Source organism: Polypterus senegalus, chromosome 6 (genome assembly GCF_016835505.1).
Source record: "Polypterus senegalus isolate Bchr_013 chromosome 6, ASM1683550v1, whole genome shotgun sequence".
In the NCBI taxonomy this organism is placed as follows: Eukaryota; Metazoa; Chordata; class Cladistia; order Polypteriformes; family Polypteridae; genus Polypterus; species Polypterus senegalus.
The window spans coordinates 150,321,957-150,337,707 of record NC_053159.1 but is presented as its reverse complement, the minus strand read 5'-3'; the positions used below and the strand labels follow the sequence as shown (position 1 = coordinate 150,337,707).

At 36.3% G+C, this 15,751-nt stretch overlaps 1 protein-coding gene across 2 annotated transcripts in view; it reads left to right on the top strand.

Moving 5' to 3' along the window:
• The first annotated feature begins 3,951 nt into the window (after nt 1–3,951).
• The window catches only part of hnmt (histamine N-methyltransferase), an 80,308-nt gene continuing 68,508 nt past the window's right edge, over nt 3,952–15,751 (top strand). Inside the window, exon 1 of one of the 2 annotated variants that reach the window (XM_039757377.1) lies at nt 3,952–4,096. The gene's annotated coding sequence lies outside the window, so the exon portion shown is untranslated. The remainder of the gene's footprint in view (nt 4,097–15,751) is intronic. The other variant, XM_039757376.1, reaches the window with a different exon arrangement.

Genomic DNA, 15,751 nt, shown 5'->3' with positions numbered 1-15,751 from the left:
GGTTCTTGAGGCTGAACCTCCAATTAGCTGTGAACCGCCCAGTCTCAATGAGATTGCACAGGTGGTGAACCAGCTGAGGGTAGGGTTCTGTAGTATCTGGGATGAACTTCTCCAGGCTGGTGGTAAGGTTGTCCTCCTAGCATTGCAAGGAATCTTTGCTTCCATTTCGGAGATGGGCGTTATCCCAACTGACTAGAAAACGGAACTTGTCATCACTATCTGGAAAGGGAAGGGTGATCTCCTGAATTGCGGCAACTACAAGGGGATAACACCGCTTTAGGTGCTGAGTAAGGTTGAAGTGGTATTACAGCTTGATTCAGAGCATTGAAGAGGCTCCTTAAGCACACATGGCTGAGAGAGGGTAATAGAAATGTAGCAAACTGCTCGTCCATACAGTTGAAGCAGATGTCCTTACATTACTTTTGAGGTAATTGTACAACATACAGTACTTTGCTATTGGCTAATCCAGTGAGTCAGATGGAGTGAATGGCATCCTTTCATTTGTAAAATTGTCTAGGTTCCTACATACAAAGCATACCTTAGATAACTTAGAAAATGTATTGAATCTTAAGTATGACTACAAAAAAGAAACATGGAGTCTAATGTAATATTGGCTTCAGAGTTTTAACCACATTTTATTAATATAATCAAAAAATAAATATGTAATAAGTATGTCAACATGTAAGAAATAATCAACCCAGTAGGCACCTAAAACTCACCCTAGCCACCCTGTCCCACGTTCTACACCTTATCACCATGAACAAAGATGACATGTTCACTACACCACCACACCTTTAATGTTTTGTTAATTTCTGGCTGCTTTAACAGTCAATGCCAAAGTAATGAAATAAGCAACACCAATCTAGAAGCACCCCATGGTGCACACACACAAACACATCCATCAGGCAGAAATAAGTAGGAATCTCACCCACACCTGCCTAAATATTTTTTCCATCAACAGAAAGATTCTTTATCTTAGCACTGTGAGTCATTCTTTCTTTCAATAGCAAACACAAGACACACAAGAGGAAGTGCTTACTTAATACATTTTAGATGTGATGTACACATAAGAAATATTGGGATTCTTACAGCAACTTCGTCCAGTGCCCATTCTCATCCAACCTACAGTGCTGCACTGACTTTGGTTCCCTTAAACTATAATATGAGAGCAGTGGCCTGGCCATGAAAAACACATCTTTGTTACAATAAGTTAACATCCATGGCTAAAATAAACAATTGCATGTATGAATAATCTGTCCTGCCCTAAGTCAAAGGCAGTAGTTTTTATTAGGAGTTGAAGTCTTCTACAGTGGATACTGCAGGGATGTTGAACTACTTGGCAGCCACTCCAGTCAGGTTATAAACAAGAAACTTCGGTCAGGTTCTATGTGTGTGCTTAGATGGTTGGGATAGTGTGGGCAGGTGGTTCACTAAAGATATTTCCACTCGAACATACAAAGCAGTCTGATGATTACCAATGGTCATGAACAAAAGACCATCAGGTACAGGCCCTGAAATAAAATCATTATAATTTGTCATTAAAAGAACTTCATATATAACATTCTTCTCTTAGATTTCTGCTACAGTTCAAAAATGTGGAGCAAAACTGTCATCATAGATAAAAAAATGTTCACCTTTTTAAATAAAAACATATATATGTGAGCATAAACCACATAGAGTTTGACCTTACTTTTACCATTCAATGTTGAAGAAACATCATTAATCTTTTCTTTTTGCTTTGAATGCAAACTAGCTAAGCTGTTAAAATTCAGTTCCTTACCATTGAGTGTAGCCTGAGCATGTCATCCCAACTCTTATTAATCCAGCACTGAAGAGAGCAGCATCAAGAATACATCATGACATGAAGTCGCGAAGACAGTTTAATATCCGGATCTCAAACCAAAATGTGGATTTTGTTTTGTTGAGATGTTATGTCAAAGTGGCAGTTGTAAGAGAAATCTGCTGTTCTCTGTAACCAAGAATTTGAATGCCCATCGCCTCCAGCGAGTTCACCATGAAGATAATGAGATCATATAACTCTTTACTATTAACTGAAGTACTTACAGTATATATAAGACACTAACTGTGCTACCAGTCTAAGATGGGTTGAAATCTAAGTAATCAACACAGACCTCAGCATTAACGTTTGCAGTGCATATTTTTCTGTAATGTGCCATTTAGTATGGTGTTTGTAAAAGTAGTGTTAATGTTTGTGATGCACCATCCTTTGGAATGAAAGAGACATAACAACTGGGCCGACACACAGACAGGAATGTATCCTTTCATTAAGATGGACTCTTGTTTAATTGTAAGATGTTTGATATACTTTTAATTTATCTTGATAATGTTGTTACCCTTCTATTTTAATAAAACACTGAATGTTACTGTAGATGAGATAAAGCTTTCTTTTAATCAAGATTGGTGTAGAAATGTGCATTTTATAGCTATGTTTTGCAAAATATCCTATTCCCCAGAAGCTAAAAATCCCCCAGATTTCTTTAGCGCTTTCACCATATTTCTTCAGACTTGTCATAGTGAAATGAGGCTCCCTCAGGATTGTTGTAATAAGGGATGTTTATTCAAACTATTGCAGTGGTGATCTCAGCCGTTATTTAAGGACATATTTCCAGACAATGGCATTGACAAAATATTTAGAATAATGGAACAAATATTATTACTTAGATCATAACACACAATGACTTATAACAGATGCAAGGCATCACTGTCTGCTTTCGTTCATAAATAAAAATCAGATAGGATAATTTTATGTGTATATCATATAAAACCAGTAAGTAAAAACAAAAATAGATACGAGTGAGTCAAAAAAAAAAAAAAAACTGAATCAGCATTGTGTTTGTCATTCATTTCTTCATTGTATGAATGAATATAAAAAAGCGAGTGAAATGTCTTTATATTACAATTTCTGCACTCTTAATATTTATAATAAAAAAATGAAATGCATGAGTTGCTCGTGGGATCTTTCTCCTGGGATCTCATTTCTTCACTTTTTTTATAAATGATTCATGACTACAACATTAGATGATGGCAATTTGTTAGAGAATATTGCCAGAAACATGGAAAAATAAAACAGATTTATGAAAAAGACTTCAATTACAGCAACAAGTATTGTAGTCCTAGCAAGACTACCAAAATAAATGAATAAAATAAACATACTTTATAGGGTGATGTTACAGATGACAATATTGGGATCATAATAACACTGGTGATTTGGTAATTTGCTCTTCAATGTGGAGAGTGCAAGAAAAAGAATTTGGGGGCAACTAGCTAACCAGAGTAAAGTTGGAAAGTGGCAAATAAATTGGTAACGATCATCGTGAAAGAAATTTACTTTTGTGCAATAGGACTCAGCAAGTTCTGGTAACGAAACTTGACCGCAACTATACATCCGTCCTTGGGGCTCGAATATTATTTTCATTTTTTACAAGCACTTTCTTGTACTCTTTCTTGTACTTTAGATCTGACGTCTGTACCTTTAGAGCTTTATCTGCTAATATAGCTACTACGCTGATAGCGCTGTGCTTTCTGCGTCTACAAAGACGCAATTTAATGTATTTTCTAATTTGATGTCAGAACAGGCACGGTGCTCTTCTCCCTGCATCAGATGTCCCCTTTAAATCTTGTTATTTATATTGAATATTACAAAGCACCTTATGATGCTTTCTGTAAAGGTTACAGTGTAAAAATACAGTTTCATAATTCTATTCACGGCTCTCATTAAAATGCTGAAAGCGCTATATAAAACATTTGACTCCCAGGCAGCTTTAGTGTTACATTTGCGCATTACATCTCTTGTAATTAAAATGCATGATGGCGTTTCTTTGGAAGTCGATTACAATTTCTTGAATTATCTTTTCATGAATATAAAGTGCAGCTTTGGAGACAATTCGAAGGGCATTAAAAGAACGGCCGTGCGTAAGGAGAACTGACAAAACAGTGCCGGGCTATCAGAGAGGAAATCACGCCGCCCCCGAAAGCGAGGGGGCGGCAGCTAATATAAGCTCCAGTCCGCTCAGCCAACAAATCGTCAGGCTCTAATGAAACAGCTTTAGGTGGACGAGAGCGATTGAACTGAAACGTAAGTTCAAACTTACTTCATTATCACCATTTTTAAAATACATATTACAGATCGAGTGGTTTTAACAAGAGTTGTTTTCTCAAACAGATAAAGTTAAAAAGCGTATCCTGGATAGTAGGAACGAGTCGTAACTTATCATGCCCGTTGTTACAACGTCAACCTGAATGCTGCGGTATGTGGCCGCTCGCTAATTTCAGTTTTACTTCTGTCCAGAGTCACCGCCACGTTATTCCCTTTTTCACAATCGGTATGAAAACGAACGAGCACATAAATACCCCTAATGGCCAAGTGCACACACGCCTAATGCCAGTACTGAAACAATGAGGCCGCTTTCCAGTTAGCAGTTCTTTCCCCTCAATAAGTTAAACGTCTCCATGACAACGAGATCTCCTTCATTACGTGCCGTGTCATCCGTATAGTGAAACTGACTTATTGAACCTCTTCGACAGGTTTTTGCTAATTTCAGTAGCTTTGGAAACGCTGACAATTTCATTAGTTCACAGATTTATTGTTGCGACCGTCTAAAATGTTCCGCATCTGTCTACTAGCCAATCGCCTCCTTAAACTCGTTGCCAAAATGCTAAGCTGAAAGATAAAACATCGTCTGAACGTAGTCAGAAGTGTACAGCTGCGCAGCAGTTAGTGATATTAAAACATAAGCTATAGAGCTGCCAACTGTCCTCATTTTTAACGCGCCTGAAGTGTCCGGGAGGAATGTATACAATTTTGAAAATGTCCGGAATGTTGGCTACTAAAATTTGAAAAATCATATTCATATCATTGTAAAAAATTGAAAGCCGTACACCAATCAGCACTTGCGGAAGTAGTGCAGACACTTTTTCCCAACATAATTTTCACTTCCATTCCGGTAGTAAACAACGCAGATATTGACAAGAGAAGTCTGTCCAAATTGGCTTTTTCACTTCCTCTTTTGAATTCGGCTTTATCTTCTTGGCGACAGTGGACAGTTAATTATAAATGTTGTTCCTTTATTTGTAATCCTAATTCACCGTAACAAAGTGAATGAATTCAAAATCGAAATTACAATTTCACGTTTTCTATGTGAGATCTTCGATTCTTTCAGCAGTTTGGCTAATCTAAAAATTTCATAATCCAGGTACAGTCCGTCATATTTAAGTGCGAGTAATTACTGCTTTGTAATATTTTAATGGAAAATATTATTACCACCCGTTGTTCCAAAATGGATTTGTATTTCTAAATGAACGAGTCAACTATTAAAGTTCCAGGTAATTAAAAATAAAATCACAGGTTTATTATGTCATATAAATGCAATATGTTTAGTTGTTATTTGATCAAGTAATAAGTCACTTCTTCCTGTAATTTAATATTTTCATAATTCTTTCATTTACATAAATTCAGGAATACCCATTATGCCGAAAAGAATGTAAAAGTACACAGATTACTTGAACAACAAATATCCTTGTTTTTGACAGGGTAAAACGGATTCAATTAGGGGGCTAATGCTCACAAGATTCAATTTCAGTAGCATGCCATGTAAAGATTTCTATTCATATTTATCCAAGAACCCAGATTTACTGAGAAAAATAACTTTAGTGGAAAAATATAAAAGAATGCAGATAAATGCATATAATTTTTCTTTTTCAGTTTAGTTTATTTTTATTTTACTAGAAGTGAATTTACCATGTGTTTTCATTTTTACAGACTTATGACAGTTAAGCTATCCAAATAAGAATGGAAGGAATTAAAGTCTGTTAATTTAAGGGGCTTGACAAATTCAAAATATTTAATGGGTTATTAGTTTGTCAGTGACTGTGCTTGTGGGCATCATATCATAATTTATAAAGGTGTACAGTATATCATTTTAAAAGACCCTAAGACAGTATAAAGGCGTATTATGATATCATAGGGAAAGGAGTCCTCTAAAGTCCTCATTTTTCAACCCAGATTTCCTCCTTTCCAGAGAAAGAGAGTTGGCAGTCATACACATGACAATAAAGGTTATAGCTAAATAAGTATCATTTGGTTTAAATAATAAATTAGTTGAATGTCATCAGGATATCAGAGATGGTGTTATTTTCCTGGATTATGTTGCCAAATGTCAATATCCGAAAGAGAAAAAACAAAATGAATTACACCTCAAAATATTGAGGCACCACAAGTTTAAAACGCATCCAGTCCACATTGTTAATTAAATCAAAATTAACTTTCACATAAACTAATCTAAAGAAAATAATTTGAATAATTCTAAATTTCCCCTAATCTAAGATAATCAGGAGCCAATGCCAAAATTATTATTTACTTATTTAACTGAAGCCTTTCTCCCAACAACTTACACCATTTGAGATACACTTGGTTACTTTTGTTATTCATGTTGGAGCACAAGAAGGTGAAGTGTCTTGCTCATAGTCACAAAGTGTTAGGGGCAAGATTTGAACCCACAACCTCAGGGTTTGCAGTCCAAAGTCTTAACCACTTCACAGTCTAAACAGTTTCCTCATTTTAGAAAAAAAAAACTTGAATTTTAAAGTTCCACGTGAATTTAGGACTGTGTTGGTGGACAGGTAACATACTTCATGGGTATGTGTGTGTTGTTTTTGCTTTGCGCCCTCCTCCACTATAATCTCTCATCTGTGGGGGATGGACAAAAGCTTTATCTTTGTCAAAAATTTCGATCTCCAGTTATTTGACGGATCTCAACATTTTAGGGTCCCTCGATACCAAAAACATGAATATCACAACGATAAATGTGTGTCTGTGTGTGTCTACCAAACTTGAACCTTAAGCCTGTTATAATATGATGATATGCTGATTAGTTTTTGAGCCAAATCGTGCAAGAGAAAGAGGCACTTTAGAGGAACACTCAAATACCGTAACTCTGCAATTATGAAGTTTTCTTGTCGATTGCTATTGTAATGACCTATTTTATGATCAAAAAGATCTGCATCAGAGCAGTGTGTAAATACTGAAATGTTATAGAATAGTTCAGGTGACTTGGTTTCTAGTGTGCTACTGATGCTCAAGTCCAAATTATTTAAAGCAAAATTAGAGCATCGAATTACAGCACCTGCATTGGAAAAATGTAATCAGTTAGTAGCATTTGAATTATTTGTTTCAAAAATAAGCAGGCGATATCTATACTAATAAAAGGCAAAGCCCTCACTCACTCGTCACTAATTCTCCAACTTCCCGTGTAGGTAGAAGGCTGAAATTTGGCTGGCTTATTCCTTACAGCTTACTTACAAGTTAAGCAGGTTTCATTTCGAAATTCTACATGTAACGGTCATAATGGTCGACAATGTCTGCCATGTTGAACTTTCTTATATATGGCCCCATCTTCACGAAATTTGGTAGGCAGCTTCCTGTGCTAACCGAAACCGATGTACGTACTTATTTCGATGGTATGACTCCACTGTCGGCCGCCATATTGAACTTTCCAACGTCACTAATTTTCAAACTTCCGTGTAGGTAGAAGGCTGAAATTTGGTACTTCTTTCGGGGTATGATGCCACTGTCGGCCGCCATATTGAACTTTTTATAACGGTCTTTGTTACTTATGGGCCCATCATCAAGAAATTTGGTATGCGGGTTTCCAACGCTAACTGAATCCTACTTACGTACATATATACGTCCATAGCCTGCAGCTCGGTCACCGTGTGAGACAGTGTTGGGTCCCCCATCCCAACGCCCCCCACGTTGTTGGCTGCCTGCCTATATAAGGCCGCCCGTCGATCCAGTCTCTACATTCCCTTCCTTGCTTCGCCACAGGATTCACGTCTCCCTGCTGATAACTATAGCCAATTTGCTGACTTTAGTGATGGATTTGCTACCAAAAGTACTACTGAGTTTGCTGGAAAATCTACAACCACCATCAACCGTCAAATGTCAAAGGATTGGCCGTGTCACGTATTTGTCTAATATACACAAGCCACAAAGGCAATCAGTATTAAAGTTTCTGACTTCTGTTCTAGTTGTTAAGGCACAGAGCCTTTGAGTCATGGATACAACAGATAACTGCATGCAATTTGAAACATGGGATATCAAAAAATCTGAATTTGGCTTTTTTTTAATATCCTAATTGAGGGCAGATGCACACAAGTATTCAGAGACTGGAAATATACAAATCAGGTATTCATACACAAATTGCAAGGAATAGTACAACGGTATCTCATCTCTTTGCGGTTATATAATTCTGTTCTGGTTAAAATTGTAATGGATATCATTTGGGTGTTTGTACCTCACGTTGGGCTGGTATGTGTTTTCAAAAGAGAGGCAGTTAGTTTATCTTCTACATTTGTAAGCAGATGTGTATTAGTGTTAGCAAAAAACATGTCAATAGACATAAATGCTATTTGCAGTTTACGTTGATATAACTGGAGTTCTATTTTTTTTTATTTTTAACAAATGAATATTTAAAAAATAAAAGTTACGTTAGGCCCACTGGTGACAAATTCAGGCCCACCCTTTTATTTAAATCCAGGCGCTGCAACTGTTTTGAAGCCAGATGAATCTTTGACTCGCTTCAATATCAAAGTAAGCAATAAAGGGGAGTCAAAAAAAACTGCTGGCTTTACTTGAAAAAGATGTTCATAAAATTGTCGAAGTTGAGCAATTTGTGAGCAAACTTAAAACATAATGTCCCCGATGTTTAGCTCAGTTGATACCCTCCTTTCCTTTGTCACGACCTCGCTATCCACAACTACACACATTACGTCTTTAAAATATCCAGTTGTGCTTTCGGTATGATTCAATTGTATAAGCAAATAGAACCTGTAGCCTTTTTTTTGCCATTTGTTATTTGCAGGCTAAGTTTTTGTTTAAATAAAAATCACAACTTGCTTAAATGGAAAAAAGTCCCTTATTCTTCAAGAGGTTCTATAGGCGGCTTTTTGTATTGAAGCAATTTGTATTGTTTACAAAAAAATGCAGACTTTAAAGAAAAATGACAACATCTTTATATAAGATGAATTTAAACTGTTTAAATGTAAAAAATCAACAGTTGGCACCCTCACCACCTGCAAACAATGCAGATATAACTCTTTACCATTTGTATTGTGTTGTTAGTTATTTGACTGAGATAAATTACTTTATATAAAACTGTGCATGATGTGAAGCACAGGCCAGTGCCTAATGCTGATTCTGCACATTAATTGGTGATTCATGTTAAACAAAGCCAGAAACTCGCATTTAATATTCGCACAGTGTATAAACCAGTGTACACTGCAACTAACTTTTATAGCTTTGTGGTCCTGCATAAAAAGCAGAGTCTACAGCACTGGGTTTCAGCCAACAGTTTCCTGGATAGTGCGTGTCATTTGCCAAGGATACCAACATGCATGTAACACAAGGTAACACTGAGCTAGTTTACTTTTACAGGTCAGCCTAACTTCATTTCCATGGTCTATTGAAGAAAACTAGAGTACAAGGAGGAAATGCAGGCAATCCAGAGTTAGGTCATTCAGGCTATAGACAGAAGGCAACTGAATCACCATTTGTACTTGTTCAACTCCTGGCTGCTGCACCTATAGCTGTGCTTGATTTTATCCAAAGCTAGAATCGTAATACTAAGTGCAGGTTGGACCACTGCTGTGCGACTAGTTGAATGTGTTTGTTCAGGTTTTGACACACACTCTTTTTAGCTCAATTGAGAACAATCAAATATTTTTGACTTAAACCTATGATTTAATTGTTTATTGACATAGCAACTACAAGCATACTATATTAATATTTTCATGTAAAAGTAGGTCAAAAAGGTAATGTCAAAGTGTTGCTTTTATCAGAAGCAGTATAAGAGCAGGTCTTGGAGTGTTCCAAGCATGTGGCAATAAAATATTGATTTGTTTTCCTCCAGACTGAGCACAGAGACATATTCTGGTCCAGCAGAAGTAACTGCACATCCCGGCAGGGCTATAAAGTAAATACCACACAAAAAGAATAATAAAGAAATATGAGGGCAAACTGGGAAACTAAAGGACATAAAACTGGAGATGAAAAGAAGAAAATCGCATTGTATAGCAGGATTGGCCCAGTGTATTGATTTCAAGAGCCTGAAAGTACTAGCCATATGGGTAAAATAATCATGTTGGTTGCTTCTTATTATACAGTAATAGCCAAAAGCTAGTGAAACATCTGCAAAAAATGTGATTGTACCATCTCAAAATAGTTTCTAAAATGCCTTTTTTTCTTCTCAAATTGCTGAAGGACTGACTTGCAAATAAGTGGGCGAACACGATTTGTGGCACTGAAGTCTTCAGGCCGTTAAACACAGCAAACGGCTTATAAATATAAATTATGTAATTATCATTTATGCAGCACTTCAGTTTCTATTCATACATAATTAAGTAAACCTTATTACAATTTGCCTTTTATTTTTGGTTGTGAATTGTCCTAACTTACATGATTCCTCAAATAATTAGAGTTGCCCTAAATTCAAGCCAGGGCTTGGAGCCCTGTTACTTATGAAACAACAACATTTATTTATATAGCACATTTTCATACAAAAAAAATGTAGCTCAAAGTGCTTTACATAATAAAGAATAGAAAAATAGAAGACACAATAAGAAAACAAAATAAATCAACATTAATTAACATCGAATAAGAGTAAGGTTCAATGGCCAGGGGGGACAGAAAAAAAAAAAACTCCAGACGGCTGGAGAAAAAATAAAATCTGTAGGGATTCCAGACCATGAGACCGCCCAGTCCCCTCTGGGCATTCTACCTAACATAAATGAAACAGTCCTCTTTGGATTTAGGGTTCTCACGGAAGGGCTTGATGAAGATGGTCACGTAGAGTTCTGCCTTTTAATCCATCCATCATTGTTGGAGCATCATGAAGCTTTGAGTAGGTGGAGGTGGTGCAGGCCACCACCACAAAGAAACCGGAAAAAGAAACAGAAAAGAGAGTAGGGGTCAGTACGGATTTTAGAGCCACCATGAATAGTTATTATGATGAATTGAACATATAGAGTATCAGGATAAAGTTAAATTGAAGTTATAGAAAGGCCATGTTAAAGTAATGTGTTTTCAGCAGTGTTTTAAATTTCTCTACTGTACTAGCCTGGCAAATTCCTATTGGCTGGCTATTCCAGATTTTAGGTGCATAGCAGCAGAAGGCCGCCTCACCACTTCTTTTAAATTTTGTTCTTGGCATTCTAAGGAGACACTCATTTGAGGATCTAAGGTTACGATTTGGAATATAAGGTGTCAGACATTCCAATATATACGATGGGGCGAGATTATTTATTTAAGGCTTTATAAACCATAAGCAGAATTTTAAAGTCAATCCTGAATGACACAGGTAACCAGTGTAGTGACATTAAAACTGGAGAAATGTGTTCGGATTTTCTTTTCCTAGTTGCAAACGATTTGTCTTTTTTGGGTAGTCCTGAGAGGAGTGCGTTACAGTAATCTAGTCGACTGAAAACAAACGCGTGAACTAATTTCTCAGCATCTTTCAGTGATATAAGAGGTCTAACTTTACTTATGTTTCTTAAGTGAAAAAATGCTGTCCTAGTGATCTGATTAATATGTGATTTAAAATTCAGATTACAGTCAACAATTACCCCTAAGCTTTTTACCTCCGTCTTGACTTTTAATCCTAATGTATCCAGTTTATTTCTAATAGCCTCATTGTATCCATTATTGCTAATCACTAAGATTTCAGTTTTCTCTTTATTTAACTTGAGAAAGTTACTATTCATCCATTCTGAGATACAAGTCAGACATTGTGTTAGTGAATCAAGAGAATCAGGGTCATCAGGTGCTATTGATAAGTACAGCTGTGTGTCATCAGCATATCTGTGGTATCTTACGTTGTGCCCTGAGATAATCTGACCTAACGGAAGCATGTAGATTGAGAATAACAGCAGACCCAGGATAGAGCCTTGTGGAACACCATATTGGATATCATGTGTCTTCGAGTTGTAATTCCCACAACTAACAAAAATTTTCTCCTGTCAGGTAGGATTCAAACCAATTTAAGACCTGCCAGAGAGGCCCACCCATTGACTAAGGCGATTTCTAAGAATATTATGATCAATGGTGTCAAATGCAGCACTCAGATCTAAGAGGATGAGAACAGATAAATGGCCTCTGTCTGCATTCACTTGCAACTCATTTACTACTTTAACGAGTGCAGTTTCTGTGCTGTGATTTGTTCTAAAACCCGACTGAAATTTATCAAAAATAGCATGTTTATTAAGGTGGTCATTTAAATGCATAATGACTGCCTTCTCTAGAACTTTACTTAAGAAAGGCAGGTTAGAGATGGGTCTAAAATTTTCAAGAGCCGAGGGGTCAAGATTATGTTTCTTAAGAAGGGGTTTAACTACAGCAGTCTTAAGACAGTCTGGGAAGACCCCCGTATCTAATGACGAATTTACTATGTCCAGAACATTATCAATTAGCACGCCTGATACTTCTTTGAAAAACCTTGTTGGTATTGGATCAAGGACGCAGGTGGAGGATTTTAATTGAGAGATTATTTTTTGTAAATCAGGTAAATCTATCCTAGTGAAAGAGTTTAATTTGTTTATAACAGAATGCTGGGGTTTAGGAGGATCCTTAGTGTTGGAGGGATATACTATGTTATTTCTAATATCATTAATTTTTTGATTGAAAAATACAGCGATAGCCTCACAGGTTTTACTGGAAGAACTTTGGAGGCATTCCTTTGAGTTACCTGGGTTTAGTAGGCGATCAATTGTAGAAAATAAGACTCTGGGATTACTAGCATTGTTATTTATAATCTTGGAGAAATAACAGCGTCTCTCAAGACGGACAGTGTTATTGTATTCTGTTATTTTGACTTTTAATATTTCATGGTGGATAGTAAGTTTAGTCTTCCTCCATTGACGCTCAGCTCTGTGGCATGTTCTCTTTAAATCAGACACTCTTTGGGTCTTCCATGGTATAACAATGCTAGAAGATTTTTTCACTGTCTTTTCAGGTGCAACTCTGTCAACAGCAGCTCTCACTTTAGTATTAAATCTTTCCACCTTACTATTTACATTATCCTCGCTATTATAGTTGGCACTATAAACGGACTGATTGCTTAGAATGTTTGTAAGTTTTAAAGCTGCTGCCGAGTCAAAGAAGCGTTTTTTAACAATATGCTTCTCATGAGTGTTTTTTATCATTATTTCTATATTAAAAAGTAGAAGAAAATGGTCTGATAGACCAATATCAATGATCTGTTTTATATCAACTTTCAGTCCTTTAGTAATCACTAAGTCTAACGTATGACCTGCTTTATGTGTAGGCTGATTAACGAGCTGTCTCAAATCAAAAGAATCCAGGAGGTTCATAAATTCTTTTACTTTTAGATCACACTGATTATCTATATGAAAATTAGTCGCCAACTATTAGGAGTGTGTCATAGTAAGTAATTAAAATTGACATTAAGTCAGAGAATTCCTCAAAAAAAGACGCGTTATATTTAGGAGGTCTATACATGGATAATACTAGAATACAAGAGACCTACAGCTCTGTCTTTCACACTGGTTTTTTAATGATAAACTTAGAAATGCCTTAATTTGAAGGTTGACTTGATAACAAAATCTTTGTGTTTACTTGAGAGGTGGTAGCTATGATTCAATGGATAGAGACAAACTTGACATGGTGCTTCTATTCACAGAAGTACGTTTACTGAAGAAGATGTAAATGTGAGAGCTATTTATTAGTTATTTTATGTTAAAGTGATAGAAGTATATTCCTAGTTATGTTAAAATGTTTGTGTGTGTGTATATATTGGTGCATAGTCAATGCAAGATTATATCCCCGACAATCTAAATTGTCGGTGGAATATTCTGATTACTTCTTGTCATTCTGACTAGAGGCAAGTTCAGTCTATGATCTGCCTTGCAGGTGGTAAGCCAAGGAGGACAAACTGATTCAAACCGTACTGAACATGCAAACCGTACTGAAGTGAAGCCTATGCAGATTTGCCACAATCTTTAAGTAGTGAAAGTAATTGAAGTTTAACATGAAAAGCTAAGATTGTAATGAAACAGAGGAGAAAACTTTTTTCCCTTTTTGCCTTTTATTCTGCATGTATAATAACGTTTTCTTGATTTTTTTTTTTTTTTGTGATTTTGTTCTTTTTCAAATCTTCACTTAACTTCTTTAAAAATGAACTTTATTATTATTTAACCCAGAAGCTTCAGTTTGCATCAATTACATTTGCTCAGACTACTTTAAACTAGAACGTGGCACAAGACAAGGATGCCCTTTGTCACCACTGCTGTTTGCAATTGCCATTGAACCACTGGCAATACATTGTCGAAATACCGATCAGATAAAGGGGATTAGCAGAGAAGGACTGGAACAGAAAATCTCATTATATGCAGATGACATGGTACTGTATATATCGGACCCAGAAAATTCTGTGCCTGCAGTCTTAGCAGCACTCACAGAATTTCAAAAGCTCTCTGGTCTCAGAATTAATCTGAATAAAAGTGTACTCTTTCCGGTGAATTCGCAAGCATATAATATTAGATTAGACACCCTTCCTTTTATCATTGCAGAACAGTTTAAATACCTCGGGTAAACATCACAAGTAAACATAAAGCTCTTTATCAACAAAATTTATCGTCTGCATGGAAAAAATTAAACTTGCATAGATGGTCAACCCTTCATCTCACACTAGCTGGAAGAATTAACACTGTTAAGATGAATATTCTTCCTAAGCTCCTTTTTTTATTTCAAAACATACCAATATACATTAATAAATCATTTTTTAAGCAATTAGATTCAACAATAACCTCATTTATTTGGAATTCTAAACATCCACGCATCAAAAGAGCGACTCTACAAAGACAAAAGGTAGAAGGCGGCATGGCTCTACCTAACTTCCAGTTTTATTACTGGCGGCAAATATACAGTCGATAAGAACCTGGACACAAATAGAAGAACATACACAGGCATGGACCGCAATAGAAGTAAAATCCTGCAGTACTTCTTTGTATTCCTTGCTTTGTGCACCAATAAACACACGTTATCGGCAATACACTAATAACCCAATTGTGCTCCACTCACTTAGAATCTGGAACCAATGTAGAAAGCATTTTAAGACGGAGAAGCTTCTTTCTGTGGCACCCTGCAAAAGAACCACCTCTTTCAACCCTCACAAACATGTGCAGTTTTTAATATCTGGAAAAATTTGGAATTAACTTGCTTAGGGATCTTTATATAGACAACGTCTTTGCATCCTATGAACAATTACATTCCAAATTTAACATTCCAGCTACAAATTTCTTTTACTATCTTCAAATCAGGAACTTTGTTAAACAGAACCTTCCAGATTTTCCTCATCTTGCACCCTCATCCACGCTGGAAAATTTATTGCTCAATTTCAAGGAGTTAGACTCCATCTCTACAATATATAAAATCCTTTTACAATCCCTTCCTTTCAAAGATCCAAGAGGACACTGGGAAAATGATCTCTCAATTAATATATCAGAAAAGGAGTGGAAAGTAGCAATGCAGAGAATTCACTCGAGCTCCATTTGTGCAAAGCATACAATTATACAGCTCAAAATTATATATCGAGCACATCTGTCTCGACTAAAACTCTCCAAAATGTTTCCAGGACATGATCCAACCTGTGAACGCTGCAAATTAGCTCCAGCCTCACTAGGTCACATGTTCTGGGCCTGCACCAAATTAACATTATTCTGG